Source organism: Mercenaria mercenaria, chromosome 1 (genome assembly GCF_021730395.1).
Source record: "Mercenaria mercenaria strain notata chromosome 1, MADL_Memer_1, whole genome shotgun sequence".
NCBI classification, from domain to species: Eukaryota; Metazoa; Mollusca; class Bivalvia; order Venerida; family Veneridae; genus Mercenaria; species Mercenaria mercenaria.
Genome location: NC_069361.1, coordinates 1,919,301 through 1,933,222, shown reverse-complemented (window position 1 = coordinate 1,933,222; position 13,922 = coordinate 1,919,301).

The following is a 13,922-nucleotide window of genomic DNA, read 5'->3' as shown; positions in this document are numbered from 1 at the left end:
TTTATTAAACCATGTATGTTGGTGTGAGAATTTTGTTGTACATTTACTGTCACTAAAAGATTAATTACTTATTGCTTATGAGACAAGTCCCAGTTCTCCTCACACAAGATAAATTACACTTGTGATACTTATTATCCCCCGACCAAAGTCGGAGGGATATAGTTTTTGCGTTGTCCGTCTGTCCGTCTTTCCGTCCGTCCGTCCATCCGTCCGTCTGGAGCCATACCTAGGAAATGGTTGGGAATATTTATATAAAACTTCATATACATGTTCACCACTATGAATTCTTGCGGCCCGTCAAGTTTCAGTCAGATTGCCCTAGTAACACCAGAGTAATGGCCCTTAGAAGTTTCTACTGTTGACTATATAGGGTACTATAAATATGGCAATTTCTGCATCATAACGTTTGATATATTTGACCTAGAACTATGAAACTTAAACAGAATTTAGATCACCATAATGTGGTTGTGTACACACAATTTTGTTCGCATTTATTTGTAAATTAAGAGTTATTGCCCTTTAATTTTATAAAAATCCACATATTTGTACATAACAAACTTACCATTTGGTAGAATTTCATTATTTCTTTCATTCTTTTCCATGAACATTTATTGTAAACATGTGAAGTTGTGTACCCACACCTGGTCACCCCCTTACCTTGATCACACCCCCCCCCCCCCCCCCCCCCCCCCCCCCCCCCCCCCCCCCCCCCCCCCAAAAAAAAAAAAAAAAAAAAAATCATTCCTTATTTTAGATTTTTTTCAAACAAACTTCATATACATGTTCACCACTATGAGGTTATGGGGCCCATCAAGTTTCAGTCAGATTGCCCTAGTAACACCAGAGTTATGGTCCTTAGAAGTTTCTAGTGTTAACTATATAGGGTACTATAGATCTATAAATATGGCAATTTCTGCAACATAACTTTTGATATATATCTGACCTTGAACTATGAAACTTAAACAGAATTTTGAGCACTGTAATGTGGTTGTGCACACACAATTTTGTAGGGATTTCTTTTGTAACTTCAGAGTTATTGCCCTTTAATTGTCTAAAAGTCCACATATTTGTACATAACAAACTTACCATTTGGCAGAATTTCATTAAATTTCTTTCATTCTTTTCTATGAACATTATTTATAAACATGTGAAGTTGCGCACCCACACCTGGTAACCCACTTGCCTTGGTCACACCCCTCACCCCCCCTCCCCAAAAAAAAAAAATTTTTCCATTCCTTAGGCCATACCAAATTGATTAATAGTTCTTCGGAAAATTTTCAAAAAAAATAGGAGCGGGCGAGCGAAATTTTTATTTTATTTTTTTTTTCTCAATTTTGAATTTTTCAGAGGCGGGTAGATTTTACATGGAGCGAGCGGGCTTTTTTTTATTTTTTTTCCCCACCTTGAACCCTTGAGGAGGCGGTTATGATTATATATAAAGTTAACATTTCTTTAGAAATAACACAGAAATCAAACATTTACAGTGTGGGTAACACAGTATATAGCTTTTATATATGTTTTAAAGACTACATGAATGATTTTGCAAATAAATTCTTGCCAAAACTCACTGAATCACTTTATTTTTTTTATTTTGTAATTTTAATTACTAAGAAATGATTTTTCTACATTAATCTGAAGACGTGCCTATTTAATGGCAAAGGATGAGGAATATTTAAGACAAAACAGGCACGTGATTGTGTGGAATAACATTTCTTCTGAAACACAGTTAGATGGCTTTCACACATGAACAAATTTGTGCCCCTAGTGGAACTCCAACCCATAGAGGTGACAGGGGAAGTAATAAACCACTTGACCAGTGAGACCAAACGGAGATGGGCATACAGATGCTTCAGCATTGCTCGAATCCCTTTGGAATAATTTCTTAACAGATCATGATCAGGCTAGCTTAAGCTTTTGTGGTAGAGATTCATTTCATGCAAAAATAATAACAGACGGACAAAGAATGATCCCAATATGGCCACCCTTAAAAGTGTTGTTTGTTGTGCTTTGACTGAACTTGAAATTTAGAGTTGGGGAAGTCTGCTTTTTTCAGTTTCTTTCGTTCAATCAATTTACAGCCAATTTTAAATATATCCTGGCGTCATGTGTACAAACAGGCAAAACTGGGGTTACAAATTAAGTAAAGGACAGATTTTGTTTGAAATTATTTTCATATCAACACTACTTATTTGAAAAGCTAAACAATTTTTAAATTGACTAAATGCGTTTTGATAGAATATCTGACTGCTGTACTAAAGAAGTTACGTTCAAAAAGATTTGGGCCGAGACAATGTGATAGGTCGGTCAGGATCTGTGAACAAATATTTTTTTAAGATAGTAGTTGGCCTCAGCTTTGGGCTCTAGATCTAACATGCTGAATTAAACAACTGATAACAAATGGTTTGAAAACTTTATATCTGAACAATATTTCCAAATATTTTTAACTGCATCCCCGTGCATGTCTTACAAGTCGGGCTTCGTTCTTTTCACTGTATTGGACAAAAGTAGAATGTGCCTATTTCATTACCTACCGGCACATCGAAGGCCATGTGTGGCACTAACAAAGACATTCCAGATTTAAAACAAATAATGAACAACACCATAATTCCTGACTTTTTGAGTTTGGATCATCAGCTACATGTATTACGGACGCATAAAATCCGATCAATATCAATTTGACGCATTAAAACAGCGATAACACCTGTTTTGCCGTTATTATTCCGGACCGCGTAATCGAAAAAAAAAATTTTTTTCGGAGATTTTTATGTACGTGCGGGCGGGTAATTTTTATTTTTTTTTCTCGGGAATGAAATTATTGATGCGGTAGTTCCGACGAACGACATATCAATTTGGTATGGCCTTATTTTAGATTTTTTTTAAACCTTCCTTGAATATTTATCAACATGATGCAAGTTGTACCATTCCCCCCACCTCCACCAACCACTGATCATGCATCCTCTGCCCCCCACCCCCACCCCTCTCCCACTTCACCCATTTTTTTTATTTTTTTTATTTTAATTTTTAATTTTCCATCAATATTTATAATCAACATGTGAAATTTTGTTTCCTCACCCGTTCCCCCGCACCCCCACCCCCTTAAAAAATAAATATATACATATATCTATATATATATATACAGATATATATTTCCATTCCCTTTTTTTGTTTTAAATGTTCAAACCTTCAACATGTTAAGTTGTGACTGCACAAACCTTGCCCTCAGCCATGTTCAAGGTATCTTACTTGATTGTGTTCTCTTAAGGACATCTGTTCTTTTAAGTTCAAATGTACATGTTAAACAGCAACATCTGGTGCCAAACCACTCAAAAACAATATTTCGTTCCAGTTAAACTTCAAGCGCACATTTCAATAACTGCATTTAATTTTAAAAGCTAAGCTTATTACAGTAAACATATCCCATTCAAAATAAATTCTTTAGTCAGGATCAAAGTATCATACATTTATTACGTACTCTTTACGGTAATTAAACATTTGTTTTCTGTTAAATTGATTTTGATTAAAGAAATTATTTGCTTCTTATCAACAACCTTAACTTTTTGCCGGACATGTTTTTTTGCCATTCCTCACCACAAACCATTTCGGCAGGGGATACCAATTCATCGAATTTGCTTGTTCATTTTAAAGTCAACAATAATCTTAGTTATTTTTACTGTAGTCTGGTATATTATTAGGGATCTGTGTGCCTGAAAGGTCTCAAACAAATTCTGCAGTATCAGATTATGGGTTTTTCTGAATGAATATTGAGGGTAATAACACCAAATTACGATACAGGCTTAGAAATCCAAAATCACCAACTAAAATATTTCTTGTATGGATACTGATATGTCCTACTTCATTTAATTGCAATGTAGAAATCCTGTGTTATGTATTGTTTACCAGTTGACCCTTGGTCAATACTGATAGTAAAGTTAGACTGTGAAGGAAATTCTGGGGTCTGAGTGACTCAGGGCAGTAAGACATTATTAATGAAGCTGAACAATTTTTATTCTTTTTTTTCAGTGTGGGCTTAGCCATTTCACTTGTATATTGTTAATAACAAACTCACTAAATTTACTTAAAAATTAGTGTGTGGTTTCCAAAGCTTATTTAATACATGAATCAGGGCAAAAAAACGAAAAAAAGAAGAGACATGGAATTTTCAAAACTTAGAAACAGTTTTTGAAACTTCAAACCATTTTTAGCTCACCTTAACCAAAGGTTCAGACTTTGATGAGCTATTGTGATGGTGCTGTGTCTGGCATTAGCTTTTTACCTTTTAAACAACTGGTTCTCCTGAACCACTTGATGGGTCATCACCAAACTTGGTCTGAAGCATCTTTATAAGGTCCTCTCTCTACTTGACTTGTTTTATGGGCTGCCACATCTAAAAACAGAAAAACCTTCTCATGAACAGCTCGATATATCAACACCAGGGGCCATCAAAGGTAAAAGTAGAGAAATAAACCATTAACTACTTCGTCTCATGAACCACTTCATGGATCATCACCAGACTTGGTATTTAGCATCTTTGTAAGGTCCTCTCTTAAATTTATTCCAATTGTTTTGGCTTACTTGATATTAGGGGGCTGCCATAGCTGAAAATAGAGACAAAAAACTTCTCATGAGCCACTTGATGGAACATCACCAAACTTCATCTTTAGCATCTTTGTAAGGCCCTTTCAGATTTGTTCAAATAGTTCCTCTTTACTGATTTTAAAGGCTGCTTGAGCTAAAAAAATAGAAAAAAAAACCCTCTCAGCAACTTCTTCCCTTGAACTGCTTGATGAATCAACACCAAACTTTTACATCTTTGTAAGATCCTCTTTCAAATTTATTCAAATGGTTCTGCTTTACTTGTTATTCATAGGGACAGCCGGAGCTGAAAATTGGCTTGTGTCATCTACAAGCTTCTAAAACACATCATCTGTCATGACTATTTCGATGATAGATAGTGAAATTAGGCACATTTGAGGAACAGGATGATAATTCTTGTCCTTTTTTGTAGACAGGCACAACATTGGCTTTTTCTAATCTCTTGGAAATTCCCCAAAGGCAACCAAGCACTAACTTATTGCTGTGATAGTGGTGCTGCTTCTGCCACACATGTCTAAAGTGCATAATTTGGCAGTTAACTGGACGCACAGTTTTGATGACTTGGATGTTCTTCAGGAGTTCTCTTGATCAAGAGAATGAGTGTTGACAGGTTTTAGCCCTTATCATGCTGGACTCAATTGATTCTGCCTTTGCGACCAGTGTAGATCATGATCAGCATTCACATCAGTGCAGTCTGATCATGATCTGCACTCTTTGCCATTCAGTCAGTATCTTTTTGGTATGGTACTGTCCAAATTGAAAGATGGACAAGTTCATTACAGAAATTTAGCAGGGTAAAGGTTAGTTTACATGCTTGAATGATATACGGGTGTCAGTTATCTTCATCTTAGGTGAACACAGATTTAGACTACAAGAAATTTCTTCCCTACCTTTCCAGTTAGTGTCCAGTCGACTTATACTTATGCTTACCTAGTCTAACATGGGGTTTCTAGGCAAGCTGTAATCTATTTGTTGATGACTGCTTAAGTAAAACAGTGCTGAAATACTAAAAAATGTTACTTGAAATTTTTGTGACACAGAATTTTCAAAAGTCATTTTTCTATCCATTTCAGAATACAAGTATTTACAAGAATGATATAATCTAAACCATGTTGATGTTATTGAAGAGGATAGGATAATGACACACAGAAGTTGATGCTTGGAATAGTAAGTTGGCTAATACCATTCACACTTGCTAGGTAGATGTTGAAAGAACAGTTGACACTGTATTAAAAGACCGCCTCTGGGACTGCTAAAAGGTTCTCTTAACGGAATGGTCTCTTAATGAATGTCTGTCAGGTGAAGAAAAAAGTTTTTAATTGTAAATGTACTTTACGTTTAGCCTATGTGGATGCCATGATGGCGAAAAACTACATGTATGATTTCAATATCTGTTTTAAGATCATGAACAAAGGTTAACTGCATTCAGTCAGGTGCAAAATGTACTCAGCGAGTACACAGGTGAAGAAATGGAAGGTGGGAATTTGGTACCCGGTTGCTTAATAGATTATGTCAAATATTTTACCAGTCGGGACTACTTTAATGTGGTCGCTAGTCGTTTAATAAAAAAGTTGTTTAATGGAATGAATTTATTTACTGAAAACATTCGGGAGGGATTCTGACCGGTCACTTAATAAAAAAGTCGCTTCATAGAGGTGGTGGTCGCAAGTATGATGTCGACTGTAGTATCAAGAAATATATTATTCAAATTTTGCAATCACATGTGCAAAAGATTTACAACTTTCTGCAAAAACAATAATAGTAAACTAACCTTCAGACAGACAGTGGCATATACATCCTAGAAATGAGAACTGGGTCAAACTTGGATGTTTTAGGTTATATAGTAAAGCAGTACATCTTAGAGGCAAGACATAAACTGATGATAATATTATAGAAGAAAAGGAACATTATTTAGCATAGCATTGTTTCATCTGACTGTTTGTTTGCGCAAGAATGTTACCGGAAAGTGAAGATACAGGAGTTTGAAAACCACAGCAAGTTTCTGTTGTAAGTTAGTTACTGCTTAATGATGCCTACTTTTTCTCCTTACCTACATGAATCAGTCAGGGCCTCCTTGGCCGAGTGGTTATGGTCGCTGACTTCAAATCTCTTGCTCCTCACTGATGCGGGTTAGGGCCTTTCTCAGAGCGTAGAATTCTTCATGTGAGGAAGCCATCCAGCTGGCTTAAGAAGGTAGGTTGGTTCTACCCAGGTGCGTACCCTTGATGAAATAATGCACAGAGGGGCATCTGGGGTCTTCTCCACCATCAAAATATGACCTATACTTGTGTTCACACCCTGGTACCGGCGCTCCCAAGTACAGGTGGCACTCGCACATACAGCGCTCAATAAGCGATTTTGGAGGAGCGGTGGTGTAAGTATTTCTTATTGTATCTCCGGTAATTCAAAACTTTTTGTAAAATGAAAGATATCTGCGCCCTGATGAATAATTGATGACTATGTTCTGTGAGTGTCACAACATTTCATCTTGAAATAAACATAATACGGCGAGTTAAACGTGAAAGTTTGACTCAAAAATGTCAAATGTAAAAAAAAGACATGTAAAATACTCAGTAAATACTCCAAATGTATTCATTTTTGATACAGTATCGTATAGTCATGTCTTCCTACAATAACCAGTTCAAATTCCAAGACTTAATTTGTTATACATGTATTTAAAGAATGACTTGTTTTTAAAAATGGTGAAGGGTTTCAAAACGGCACTCACATGGCACAGGTGTGTATTTTTTTGACGCTCAACAAGTACAGCTAGAGAAAAGTCTTCAGAAATGTAGACCTTGTTGTTGTTTACTCTCAGTCTTACTGTTTTTCAATCCATATTGTTGTTTGCTCCTGGTCCCAAGCACAGGCTAGTGCTAGTAGCATAAAAACACCAACACTTAGCATGTACCAAGAAATAGGTAGCATCTTTGTCTTACTGTTTTCCTATCCATGTTGTTGTTTGCTCCTGGTCCCAAGCACAGGCTAGTGCTAGTAGCAGTAAAACACCAGCACTAAGCATGTACCAAGAAATAGGTAGCATCATTGTCTTACTGTTTTTCTATCTATGTTGCTATTTGCAGGCTAGTGCTAGTAGCATAAAAACACAAGCACTAAACATGTATCAACAAATAGGTAGCATCTTTGTCGTACTGTTTTCCTCTCGAAGTTGGCGTTTGCTCCTGGTCCCAAGCACAAGCTAGTGCTAGTAGCATAAAATCACAAGCACTTAGCATGTACCAAGAAATAGGTAGAATCTTTTGTCGTACTGTTTTGCTATCCATGTTGTCATTTGCTCTTGGTCCCAAGCATAGACTAGTGCTAGTAGCATAAAGACACCAGCACTTAGCATGTACCTAGAAATCCGTAGCATCTTTGTTGTACTGTTTTTTCTGTCCATGTTGTCATTTGCTCCTGGTCCCAAACACAGGCTAGTGCTAGTAGCATAAAACACAAGCACTTAGCATGTACCAAGAAATAGGTAGCATCTTTGTCTTACTGTTTTTCAATCCATATTGTCGTTTGCTCCTGGTCCCAAGCACAGGCTAGTGCTAGTAGCATAAAAACACCAGCACTTAGCATGTACCAAGAAATAGGTAGCATCTTTGTCTTACTGTTTCCCTATCCATGTTGTTGTTTGTTCCTGACCCCAACACAGGCTAGTGCTAGTAGCATAAAAACACCAGCACTAAGCATGTACCAAGAAATAGGTAGCATCATTGTCTTACTGTTTTTCTATCTATGTTGCTATTTGCAGGCAAGTGCTAGTAGCATAAAATCACAAGCACTAAATATGTACCAACAAATAGGTAGCATCTTTGTCGTACTGTTTTCCTCTTGAAGTTGGCATTTGCTCCTGGTCTCAAGCACAGGCTAGTGCTAGTAGCCTAAAAATACAAGCACTTAGCATGTACCAAGAAATAGGTAGCATCTTGTGTCGTACTGTTTTGCTATCCATGTTGTCATTTGCTCTTGGTCCCAAGCATAGGCTAGTGCTAGTAGCATAAAGACACCAGCACTAAGCATGTACCTAGAAATCCGTAGCATCTTTGTTGTACTGTTTTTTCTATCCATGTTGTCATTTGCTCCTGGTCCCAAACACAGGCTAGTGCTAGTAGCATAAAACTCAAGCACTTAGCATGTACCAAGAAATAGGTAGCATCTTTGTCTTACTGTTTTTCAATCCATATTGTCGTTTGCTCCTGGCCCCAAGCACAGGCTAGTGCTAGTAGCATAAAAACACAAGCACTAAGCATGTACCAAGAAATAGGTAGCATCTTTGTTGTACTGTTTTCCTCTCGAAGTTGGTGTTTGCTCCTGGTACCCAAGCACAGGCTAGTGCTAGTAGCATAAAAACACAAGCACTAAGCATGTACCAAGAAATAGGTAGCATCTTTGTCTTACTCTTTTCCTATCCATGATGTTGTTAGCTCCTGGTCCCAAGCACAGGCTAGTGCTAGTAGCATAAAAACACCAGCACTAAGCATGTACCAAGAAATAGGTAGCATCATTGTCTTACTCTTTTCCTATCCATGTTGCTATTTGCTGCTGGTCCCAAGCACAGGCTAGTGCTAGTAGCATAAAAACACAAGCACTCAGCATGTACCAAGAAGTAGGTAGCATCTTTGTCGTACTGTTTTCCACTCGAAGTTGTCGTTTGCTCCTGGTCCCAAGCACAGGCTAGTGCTAGTAGCATTAAAACGCAAGCACTTAGCATGTACCAAGAAATAGGTAGCATCTTTGTCTTACTGTTTTCCTATCCATGTTGTCATTTGCTCCTGGTCCCAAGCACAGGCTAGTGCTAGTAACATTAAAACACAAGCACTAAGCATGTACCAAGAAATAGGTAGCATCTTTGTCTAACTGTTTTCCTATTCATGTTGTCATTTGCTCTTGGTCCCAAGCATAGACTAGAGCTATTAGCCAAAAAACACAAGCAATTAGCATGTACCAAGATGTAGGTAGCATCTTTGTTGTACTGTTTTCCACTCTAAGTTGTCATTTTCTCCTGGCCCCAAGCACAGGCTAGTGCTAGTAACATTAAAACACAAGCACTAAGCATGTACCAAGAAATAGGTAGCATCTTTGTCTAACTGTTTTCCTATTCATGTTGTCATTTGCTCTTGGTCCCAAGCATAGGCTAGAGCTATTAGCCAAAAAATACAAGCAATTAGCATGTACCAAGATGTAGGTAGCATCTTTGTTGTACTGTTTTCCACTCTAAGTTGTCATTTTCTCCTGGTCCCAAGCACAGGCTAGTGCTAGTAACATTAAAACACAAGCACTAAGCATGTACCAAGAAATAGGTAGCATCTTTGTCGTACTGTTTTCCACTCGAAGTTGTCATTTGCTCCTGGTCCCAAGCACAGGGTAGTGCTAGTAGCATAAAAACACAAGCTCTTAGCATGTACCAAGAAATAGGTAGCATCATTGTCTTACTGTTTTCCTATCCAGGTTGCCATTTGCTCCTGGTCCCAAGCACAGGCTAGTGCTAGAAGCATGAAAACACAAGCACTTAGCATGTACCAAGAAATAGGTAGCATCTTTGTCTTACTGTTTTCCTATCCATGTTGTCATTTGCTCCTGGTCCCAAGCACAGGCTAGTGCTAGTAACATTAAAACACAAGCACAAAGCATGTACCAAGAAATAGGTAGCATCTTTGTCTAACTGTTTTCCTATTCATGTTGTCATTTGCTCTTGGTCCCAAGCATAGGCTAGTGCTAGTAGCATAAAACACCAGCACTTAGCATGTACCAAGAAATAGGTAGCATCTTTGTCGTACTGTTTTCCACTCGAAGTTGTCGTTTGCTCCTGGTCCCAAGCACAGGCTAGCGCAAGTAGCATAAAAACACAAGCACTAAGCATGTTCCGAGATATATGTTGCATCTTTGTCGTACTGTTTTCCTCTCGAAGTTGGCGTTTGCTCCTGGTCCCAAGCACAGGCTAGTGCTAGTAGCATAAAAACACAAGCACTTAGTATGTCCCAAGAAATAGGTAGCGTCTCTTTCTCACTGTTTCCTCCCCAAGTCATCATTTGCTCCTAGTCCCAGGCACAGGCTAGTGCTAGTAGCATAAAAACACCAGCATTAAGCATGTAGCAAGAAATAGGTAGCATTAGTGTCTTACTGTTTTTCTATCCATGTTGTCATTTGCTCCTGGTCCCAAGCACAGGCTAGTGCTAGTAGCATAAAGACACAAGCACTAAGCATGTACCAAGAAATAGGTAGCATCATTGTCTTACTGTTTTCCTATCCATGTTGCTATTTGCTCCTGGTCCCAAGCACAGGCTAGTGCTAGTAGCATAAAAACACAAGCACTTAGCATGTACCAAGAAATAGGTAGCATCATTGTCTTACTATTTTCCTATCCATGTTGCTATTTGCTCCTGGTCCCAAACACAGGCTAGTGCTAGTAGCATAAAACACCAGCACTTAGCATGTACCAAGAAATAGGTAGCATCTTTGTCGTACTGTTTTCCACTCGAAGTTGTCGTTTGCTCCTGGTCCCAAGCACAGGCTAGTGCTAGTAGCATAAAAACACAAGCTCTTAGCATGTACCAAGAAGTAGGTAGCATCTTTGTCGTACTGTTTTCCACTCGACGTTGTCGTTTGCTCCTGGTCCCAAGCACAGGCTTACTGTTTTCCTATCCATGTTGTCATTTGCTCCTGGTCCCAAGCACAGGCTAGTGCTAGTAGCATAAACACAAGGTCTTAGCATGTACCAAGAAATAGGTAGCATCATTGTCTTACTATTTTCCTATCCATGTTGCTATTTGCTCCTGGTCCCAAGCACAGGCTAGTGCTAGTAGCATAAAACACCAGCACTTAGCATGTACCAAGAAATAGGTAGCATCTTTGTCGTACTGTTTTCCACTCGAAGTTGTCGTTTGCTCCTGGTCCCAAGCACAGGCTAGCGCAAGTAGCATAAAAACACAAGCACTAAGCATGTTCCGAGATATATGTTGCATCTTTGTCGTACTGTTTTCCTCTCGAAGTTGGCGTTTGCTCCTGGTCCCAAGCACAGGCTAGTGCTAGTAGCATAAAAACACAAGCACTTAGTATGTCCCAAGAAATAGGTAGCGTCTCTTTCTCACTGTTTCCTCCCCAAGTCGTCATTTGCTCCTAGTCCCAGGCACAGGCTAGTGCTAGTAGCATAAAAACACCAGCATTAAGCATGTACCAAGAAATAGGTAGCATTAGTGTCTTACTGTTTTTCTATCCATGTTGTCATTTGCTCCTGGTCCCAAGCACAGGCTAGTGCTAGTAATATAAAGCCACAAGCACTCAGCATGTACCAAGAAATAGGTAGCATCATTGTCTTACTGTTTTCCTATCCATGTTGCTATTTGCTCCTGGTCCCAAGCACAGGCTAGTGCTAGTAGCATAAAAACACAAGCACTCAGCATGTACCAAGAAGTAGGTAGCATCTTTGTCTTACTGTTTTCCACTTGAAGTTATAGTTTGCTCCTGGTCCCAAGCACAGGCTAGTGCTAGTAGCATAAAAACGCAAGCACTTAGCATGTACCAAGAAATAGGTAGCATCTTTGTCTTACAGTTTTCCTATCCATGTTGTCATTTGCTCCTGGTCCCAAGCACAGGCTAGTGCTAGTAACATTAAAACACAAGCACAAAGCATGTACCAAGAAATAGGTAGCATCTTTGTCTAACTGTTTTCCTATTCATGTTGTCATTTGCTCTTGGTCCCAAGCATAGGCTAGTGCTAGTAGCCTAAAAACACAAGCACTTAGCATGTACCAAGAAATAAGTAGCATCATTGTCTTACTATTTTCCTATCCATGTTGTTGTTTGCTCCTGGTCCCAAGCACAGGCTAGTGCTAGTAGCATAAAAACACAAGCTCTTAGCATGTACCAAGAAGTAGGTAGCATCTTTGTCGTACTGTTTTCCACTCGACGTTGTCGTTTGCTCCTGGTCCCAAGCACAGGCTTACTGTTTTCCTATCCATGTTGTCATTTGCTCCTGGTCCCAAGCACAGGCTAGTGCTAGTAGCATAAACACAAGCTCTTAGCATGTACCAAGAAATAGGTAGCATCATTGTCTTACTATTTTCCTATCCATGTTGCTATTTGCTCCTGGTCCCAAGCACAGGCTAGTGCTAGTAGCATAAAAACACCAGCACTTAGCATGTACCAAGAAATAGGTAGCATCTTTGTCGTACTGTTTTCCACTCGAAGTTGTCGTTTGCTCCTGGTCCCAAGCACAGGCTAGCGCAAGTAGCATAAAAACACAGCAAGCACTAAGCATGTTCCGAGATATATGTTGCATCTTTGTCGTACTGTTTTCCTCTCGAAGTTGGCGTTTGCTCCTGGTCCCAAGCACAGGCTAGTGCTAGTAGCATAAAAACACAAGCACTTAGTATGTCCCAAGAAATAGGTAGCGTCTCTTTCTCACTGTTTCCTCCCCAAGTCATCATTTGCTCCTAGTCCCAGGCACAGGCTAGTGCTAGTAGCATAAAAACACCAGCATTAAGCATGTAGCAAGAAATAGGTAGCATTAGTGTCTTACTGTTTTTCTATCCATGTTGTCATTTGCTCCTGGTCCCAAGCACAGGCTAGTGCTAGTAGCATAAAGCCACATGCACTAAGCATGTACCAAGAAATAGGTAGCATCATTGTCTTACTCTTTTCCTATCCATGTTGCTATTTGCTCCTGGTCCCAAGCACAGGCTAGTGCTAGTAGCATAAAAACACAAGCACTTAGCATGTACCAAGAAGTAGGGAGCATCTTTGTCGTACTGTTTTCCACTCAAAGTTGTCGTTTGCTCCTGGTCCCAAGCACAGGCTAGTGCTAGTAGCATAAAAACACAAGCAATTAGCATGTACCAAGAAATAGGTAGCATCATTTTCTTGCTGTTTTCCTATCCATGTTGCCATTTGCTCCTGGTCCCAAGCACAGGCTAGTGCTAGTAGCATGAAAACACAAGCACTTAGCATGTACCAAGAAATAGGTAGCATCTTTGTCTTACTCTTTTCCTATCCATGATGTCGTTTGCTCCTGGTCCCAAGCACAGGCTAGTGCTAGTAGCATAAAAACACCAGCACTTAGCATGTACCAAGAAATAGGTAGCATCTTTGTCTTACTGTTTTCCAAACCGTGTTGTCATTTGCTCCTGGTCCCAAGCACAGGCTAGTGCTAGTAGCATAAAAACACCAGCACTAAGCATGTACGAAGAAATAGGTAGCATCATTGTCTTACTGTTTTTCTATCCATGTTGCTATTTGCTCCTGGTCCCAAGCACAGGCAAGTGCTAGTAGCATCAAGACACAAGCACTAAACATGTACCAAGAAATAGGTAGAATCATTGTCTTAC